We start from the raw sequence: 8,591 nt of genomic DNA, 5'->3' as shown, positions 1-8,591 counted from the left end.
CATACAGCACACTTATAAATAAACCACTGAACCCTTTAACAGAAAATCTGATGCTCCCAAGTCCCCATTCACATACAAAGCTATCCAATTTCACACACACACTAACTCTTCCTGCCAAGACATCCTCCCACAATTTTAAATAATGTATTCACAAAATGAAATCACTCTGCCATTAACAAACGTGTTCTTACTTCCTTCTTTCGCAGTTGGAGTGAACACCTCACTCCTGAAAGCCAGTGGCATCTCAAGTGGAAAATACAACCTAGAAGAAACATACTCTCAACATCCAACAAAGTTAATGCAATATTATTGTAGTGTTCTGCCTTTTACACAGACAGTGCTGTGTTCTTGTATTGTAGGATACACAATTCCATTAACCCAACAGTATTTGCTTCATTCTTACTCATTGCACCTCAACAAGTGCCCACTTCCTATTGTTATCTGACCACCATTATAGTAACACACAGATACCAATACAGCCTCCCCAACCTAAAGCAATAACCCATTACACACTCACAGACCTCTATGTGTATGCCTACCCTCATATTCAAACACTCATGCACAGTGCACACATATACATTGCACAACTTGCACACCCACACTTTCCTTTCTTCTGCAACAGATACTACAGAATGCCTACCAAAAAGCAACTCTGTAGAAAGCAACACAGAAATAGAACACATCAACCTAAAACCATACAAAATAGCCATCCGCCTCTAGCAGAATATGTACAGAAAGTTCAAACAATACAGTCAATAATACAGTCATTAATGGCAAAGGAAGCACCTAACAGGAAACAAACTTTAACTCCTCTTTCAAAATGTAAAAATAAAACGCAGTGTACTAAAAAGATTGCAACTACCACTACTGCTAACAGAGCACATAAAAATGTTAACACAGCCACAGGTAAGCATTCCGAAAAATTAATTTTACAAAAAATATTCCATCATAGAGTTCTTCAAAACCTTATCAATACTGGTGAAAAATCACACTCAACCCTTAAAACGTACCGATGGAAACTGATCCTGGAAGCTCTTGTAGACAGTGCAATGCTCCTTAAAAGCAAATTCTTTATATTCATTATAAACAGAATGAAACCACTTACAAAATTAATTAGTAAACTACAACCAGTACTTCACAATAAATGCAATATCAACATAGATACCTTTGGCAACATCTGTACAGGTGAGTGGAGCCACACCACCAGAACAGAGCCATATTTCAATAAAGAATCATACAAGCAAGAGCAAACAAACCAAATTGCCATACATAGCAGTGGGCAAGGGTATGAAAAGGTAAACAATACCATAATGGAAGGAGATACACTGCTTTCACAAATATCCCCATCAAACTTAGAATCTACTCTCCATTCCACCAAACCAATACGCCCCATCTACAAATGGCCATCCACATCAATGTGTAACAGACGCCAAAACTCTATCAAATCTTTGCAGTAGTTCCTCAATCACTATGTGAAAGCTGATGACAAAAGAGAAATGAAAATACTACAATCTATGGATTCTTCTCCAGTGAGCAAGTACACAGGACTACGAGGACATTCATTAGCCTACATTTATGGACCTGCTTGCAAAAGCACCTTCCACCATATAAAAATGTTAGCAACACACAATTCTATGGTAAGAAATCTCGTTCACAAACTGTATTATGCAAAAAGTCCTGCTTTAGCACTGCAGCATTTAAATGACATTCTCCTACACAGTACAGCCAAACAAATGCTTGAACCAATAGACCACATCCAAAGCAGATATTTTGGAACTTAAGAGCACTTACAAATTCCAGTAGCCTCAGAAAACAGTAGTGACAACCTTACAGATGTCAACTTTCTACTACACACATACAAAAAAGAAATAGCCAAGTACCAAACCAAGTATGTGTCTGTTGTCGCAGAACTTTTTATACAAAGAGCATGAAAACTATTCATATAATGTACAAAATAGAAGACAATGAGGAATCCCAATGGTTCCAATTAGCTCTCTACCGTATAGCAGAAAACAAATACGAAACTACTGTCTCCTCAATGTTGTACATACTGTACTGCAAAACTTGACATTAACCAAATGCCTTCACAGGGTATCAGTAATAATTTGGAAATATTCCCATTGCCAAAAGCACTCCAACAGCTTAATTTGTATGAGACCATTACAATCCAAACAGTACACCTATTTCAAGCAATAATACAACTACAACCAAAAACTGCAAAATTGCCTCCCACTGAATTACTGAGAGGCATTTGTGGCAAAGTAGTTTATTTGCCATTAAATCTCAAATAAAATGTACACACTATAGGAGTGATACAGCCAATAGAACAATATTTGATTATCCTGTTGAATGGTGTACCTACAAAAAACAAAAATAAATATGGCAGCAACTAGTGGACTTAAACAAATTAAGAAAAGCCCTGCAATATCTTAAAGACAACAATGAATCCTACAAAGACATAAACATTGAAGAAAACCTGAGAGAAACAACCAAAATAATTCAAGACTCCTCAACAACTGGCCAATTTGAACTTCTAGATCGTATTGCAGCCTCCAGTATTTTAGACCACTATACAAATCATCCACTGCACTCCAAAGACACTATATACATTGGAAACATATCAAATGCAGCAAGTCAAAGGATTGCCAATCAGTGTATGGTAAAAAAGTGTAGACGCACAAGCCAATCCTCTACTTTTCTATACTGGAAAAGGTGGAAGGTACCATGAAAGATGCACACAAATAACAGCATCAGAATACCGCTTTTTACAAAAGTATTCTGAAGGCCCTAGATTCAGAAAAAAAGTGGAATACATATTCCACCTCCTCTTTGAAAGTGAACTACCAACTCTATGTTATGGAGTTGCCCACACATTGAAAACCGGTTCCAATTTTCAAAACATGTCTGCTACACAGCTGCTTCAAAAGGTGCAAGAGAAAGACATCATTTTACAGTCAAGTATTACAAATCTCTTGGCAAACATGAGTGGTACGAAAGAATAATGGCTCTGATGGCATGCAGATGTATGGTGTATATTACACAACCTTGGCCCGTCCACATGGTTTGTCACTTTAAGTAGTACAGAGTATGTATGGGAAGACTTGCACAATTTCCTATGCATAGCAAACCAAAACAAAACAGTTATAGGCATGAAAACACCAGGAGAACTCTGCTCTATTGATCCTGTAAATGTATCAAGGTACTTCCATCATCGCTTTATCGCCATGATGCACTTCATTTGTAATAAAACACTTCCTTCCCTCAGAGAAGTGGAATACTTCTTTTGGAGAAAATAATATCAAGCCATGAGAGCACCACACATCCACATGCTTTTGTGGATTAAAAATGCTCCAGGATTTGGTCAGGACAGTGATGTAACGGTTTTGTAATTCATTCACAAATATGTCACTTGTAAAATCCCTTCAAAAAGTACACATAGAGACCTACATGCACACATTTTGCAGTTTCAAAGACACAAGTGTGGAAAGTATTGTCGGCGCAAATATAGAAACAAAGGCAAATACTACACCAAATGCCACTTGGTTTCCCTAGAACAGTTTCAGCAACAGGACAAGTAAACAGCTTCATGTCTTCAGTTAGACACAGTGTAAAAGGCAAATCTCATAAGAGCACATACTGCATAAAAAGAACCGAAACATCAAAGTACATCAATGATTACAATGCAATCATTGCCCTCCTTTGGAATGCAAACATAGATGTGCAGTACATTGCAGACAATTCCACTGCAGTTGCACGATATGACACAGCCTGAAAGAAAACAGAGCTGAAAGACCTCTGGGATGACATATCATCAGACAAAACACTGTCACAGAAACTGTACATCTCTGGCATAAAAATGCTATCCCATAGAGAATGTGGCTGCTACGAAGTCGCAGACCGTTTAACCGGAACTGCCTTATATGGGAAATATGAAAACATAGGGCCTCATTACAAGTGAGGCGGAATGGGTTAACGGGACCCGCTAAAGGAGGCGGACCCGTTAAACCCGTTCCACCTCATTACAAGCTCCCCTCGTGGGACCCGATAAGTAACGCCTGGTCAAACCAGGCGTGCTTACCGGGTCTCGCGAGGGGAAGAGAGAGCATACAATGGGCTATTCGTAATCTGCCCATTGTTGCTCCCTCCCCCATTCCCATTCAGCCCTATGGGGATCCGGCCCGGGTTCCTGGAGGGAGGAATTACTGGGCCCTCTGAACTCGGAATGGCCTGGTAATTCCCTCTTCTGGGAACCCGGACCTGATTTTGGCGGCGGCCATGCCACCAATAGCAGCATGGCTACTGCCAAAATCGTAATGAGGTCCATAGTCTTGCTAAGCCTTGGTCCTGCTGCATCCAGAAAAGGAGTTTTCAAATTGTACCAAGACACGGAAACAATAGCCAAAAATGATCCCAACAGCCAGGACATTTTGGAAAACAACTTATTGAACACATACTACCCAAACAGGAGTACTACTTTAGAAACCATGTGCCTATACCACATAGCCCAAAACTTCTCATTCATAAATAACATTAAACCAGAACAGGAAAAAGGTAAACACATATTGGAAAGTTGTGTGGGCAGCCTAGTGAAACTTACCAAACGCAGCATGATTAATCATATGAAGCTGTCATTAAAAATTCCTCAAGACGAAGAACTGGCCCTACTGCAACTTCTTACACCATGGAGAAAAGAAGAAGATTCATTAGACACCCATGCCTCCTACGAAGATTCTTTCAATGCAAGTGAAAGCACCATAACAGATATAAACTTTACGCAGTACAAAAACATGTTGGACAATGAACACCAACAAGAAGAAGAACTTCAAGCATAACTAAATATAGATACTGCTAAGAGCAGTCAAACGTCTCTGACAGGATGACAGGAAGCCAAGAACACTTGGACAGCCATTCATAGCAAATGAGGCAGACTTAGCCATGACTGAAGTAGAGAACACCATGTGTCAGTATGAGCAATCTGCAGAAGTCTTTGCTCTGCTGAAATCACAGCTAAACAATGAGCAGCGTACCATTTTCCTAGAAATAACTAAAGAAATTGAACATGGTATGCAGCATGAAAATAAACTTGTACCTGTCAATACTATAAACCTGTACTGCTGTATGTAGGTCAAGTTGGTTCAGGCAAAACATTCTTAATAAAAATCACATCAGTAAATTTCTCCAGCAATTAACAAACAACAAGCTTTCAGGTGTTATAGCCGCCCCCACAGGTTGAGCTGCCTACAACATAGGTGGTGTCACTTTACACCGATTGCTAAAAAATAAAATGGACTAAACTTTCAACAGAAGCTGCTATGGAGCTATGCAGAATTTTGAAACCAATGAAAATGCTCCTAATAGATGAGGTGAGCATGGTCTCCAACCTAATGTTGGCTTTGATGCACCTCAGATTACAAGTGGTCCTCAAAACAGACTATGAAGAACTCTTTGGAGGAAAACATGTTATTGTTTTCGGAGATCGCCTTCAATTAACACCAGTGAAAGGTGAACCTATTTTTAAAACCTCAGGACACAAACTATGACGTAAAACTCTTGGAAGCAAAGGGAATATAAATCTCTGGCAACATTTCCAATACAGAGAACTAACTGAAAACATGCATCAGTCTGCACCAATATTTTAAAAAGCATTCACATTGGTGTACTATCTAAGGAAGCTCAGTCTATCCTAAATATTAGATGCATCCATGAGCTATACGGGCATAACACATCTGCTACTGATGTCCTGGAACAATTAGCACACAGAAATGTCAACTGTACGTCCTTAATGCCAACTCTAGCAAGCTGTGCACAATTCAATGAAACAATGCTGAAAAAAGAAATGCAACCACTAGTGCAAATTAACTCCACAGACATACTTGACGTACACGGTATGACAATGCCTATGTTTCAACAAGCCATAGCATGGATAAATATGTTAGAAAACTCTATGGGCCTCATTACGAGTATGGTGATAGGGGGTTAACGGCACCAGTAAGGATGCCGGTGCCGTTAACTCCCTACTGCCACATTCTGAGGTCCCTTAGCGGGTCCCACTAAGGCCGGATGCTTTTTCCAACTGCCCTTAGCGGGACCCGCTAAGGGATCATGGAGCTAATAACTGGCCTGCTATTTCTGGGCCCGTTATTAGCTACTTCTACTTCCCATTGAGCCCTATGGGGGCTCGAATGGGAATGGGGAAAAGTTTTTCAGAATGGGTCCTCCAAGGTTGGAATGACCCAGTAAATCCCCATTACGACAACCCGTACCAATTTTGGAAGCAGCCGCTAATAGCACCATGGCTACCTCCAAACTCGTAATGAGGCTCTATGTCTAACACTGCTGGTTTGGAGAAAATGTTGACATTGTGTTTAAACTGTAGACTAATGCTAAAGAGTAACCTTGACATGGAACAAGGTTTAGTTAATGGAGCACTTGGTACAGTTGTTGGCTTCCAGACATACCCACGTGACAACAGCATTCAGTTTGTCAACACCACTTTGACAAACTTTCAGAAGTTAAACACCCGATTCCTTCTTTTCAAAGACATGTATGTATTCAGAGAACAGTTTTCTCTGTCACTAGCATACGCAGTCACTATTCATAAATCACAAGGTCGGCTTTGGAGGGTTCAGGTGCTGGCTGCTGGGGAGGGGAAGTGTGCAGGACAGCATCTTCTAGGGCAGAAACTGTGGTGCAGAAGATGAAGCAGGACAACTCCAGGACGTCCACCTACATGGTGGACTCTGAGGACTATCTGCATGTGGTGGAGTTCAATCTCTTTGAGTCTGGAGAGGGCAGAAGCTTGATTGCATATGGAGGCAACAATTACGTGGTTATTGGTGCCTGTAGGTTTCCAGAGGAGGATGTGGCCGTGAAAACGTTTGTTTATAAGACACTCCGAACATTTCAGCATGGCGTCAGTGTGGACGCCATTGCCTGGAGTCCAGAATCCAGACTGAATGCATTACCTCCACTGATCAGTTTTTGTACGGTGGCTGGTGATAAAATGTTTTTCACTCCGGATCTTCAGGACAAGAATGAATACAAGGTCATTGAAGGTCACTCTGATCTCATCAACGATTTAGTGTTTGCCCCCAGCGGAGGGGAGGATATTGCCAGTGTCAGTGATGATCACACCTGCAGAATTTGGCATTTGGATGGAAATCAGAAAGCTTCATTTGTTCTGCGATCTCCCGGAATGAGCGTCTGCTGGCATCCTTCAGAAGCCTTCAAGTTAATGGTTGTAGAGAAAAGTGTCACAATCCAATTTTATGACATGTCTGAACATATACCGCTGATGTCAGCTGACTGGTGTCTACGGAACCCGTTAAAAGTGGGCACGGTGGCCCGCAATGATTGGCTGCTCTGGGATATAACGTGCCCCAGTTACACACAAAGAAAAGAGACCAGCCCATGTGGATAAAGCCAGAATATTCAGGTGGTGCAAAGGCAATGAAAATGGGTTTACAACAACTGGCTGTCCAGGGAAGATGAACAGCTAGCAGCTTCTTGTGCATCATTTTGGGCACCCCTAGCCTATTCTGATTGGTTCAGCATCAGCGTGATCTGGTTTAAGGTGGCACCAAACTCTTCCAATCTGTGTCATCGGAGGATATCGTAAACTGCTATTTCGGGTTACTGAAATGTAAAAAGGCCAATGTGCTGTGTTTGTACAATTTTGTAACTTTTCTCTAATAAAATGCAAAAAAATGCAGTAAATCACAAGGTCTAACCTTAAATCAAGCATTGATTGATATTAGCAGCACAGTCTTCAAAGAAGGCATGGGTTACGTAGCACTGTCATGCGTAAGTACAATTGAAGGACTATTTCTAGTCAATTTTGATGCAAGTAAAGCCAACACTGACATTCCTTGCATCGTAGAGTAGAATAGACTACGTGCACTCTACACACTGCATCTCAAAATGTACCCTGTTCGACAAAAACACAAACTCTGTCAAAGAAAACTAATGCAATCAAAACGTATACATGATCTCCCAACAGTAGCACCAAAGAAACTGAAATCAGCTCATACTCCATCAACTACCAAAACCACAGAAAAATGTACTGAAAAGGAAAATACATACCCATTTGTACAAACAAAGAGAACTACCTCTTCGAACAAACACGTAGACTTCCATCAAATGACTCAGCCACAGAACTATCTGGTCCATTCACATTTTCCAATACAACTGGTGTAAATTGCTATGCAAATGTAGCCGTCAATGTTCTATTCCAATTGGCACCAATTGTTGAAAACATGTATTGAAACGGCTCAGACCAGTTCCCATACGATTCGTCCACTTCATCCCAATGTACGCGGACAAGATGTTGAATTAACGTTGATGATCCCAAACTTTACAATGACTTGTTTTAAGGTCTCCTCTGCAAAACGTTACCACAGAAGTTGCACATCAGTTCCTCAAACTCCTTCTTGCTGTGTTGGTCCTTCACTCGGATATATTGCCAACTGTCAGCAATTGTTTTTTGTGCACATTGCTTCTTCCATGGAGGTAAAGCCGAAGTCACACAGACCACCTCATCATCGCTGCTGGTCGTAGTGAGACTGTGTAGGAAAAATGACAACTGTAAAAAT

The 8,591-nt window shown here is 40.8% G+C and overlaps 1 pseudogene; it reads left to right on the top strand.

Annotated features, from left to right (window-relative positions):
• The first annotated feature begins 6,691 nt into the window (after positions 1-6,691).
• On the top strand, positions 6,692-7,646 carry LOC138498614 (nucleoporin Nup37 pseudogene; annotated as a pseudogene).
• Positions 7,647-8,591: the final 945 nt, after the last annotated feature.

The sequence above is a fragment of the Ambystoma mexicanum genome, chromosome 5q, assembly GCF_040938575.1.
Source record: "Ambystoma mexicanum isolate Mex_15411 chromosome 5q, UKY_AmexF1_1, whole genome shotgun sequence".
In the NCBI taxonomy this organism is placed as follows: Eukaryota; Metazoa; Chordata; class Amphibia; order Caudata; family Ambystomatidae; genus Ambystoma; species Ambystoma mexicanum.
This window is presented reverse-complemented; position numbering and strand designations above follow the sequence as displayed.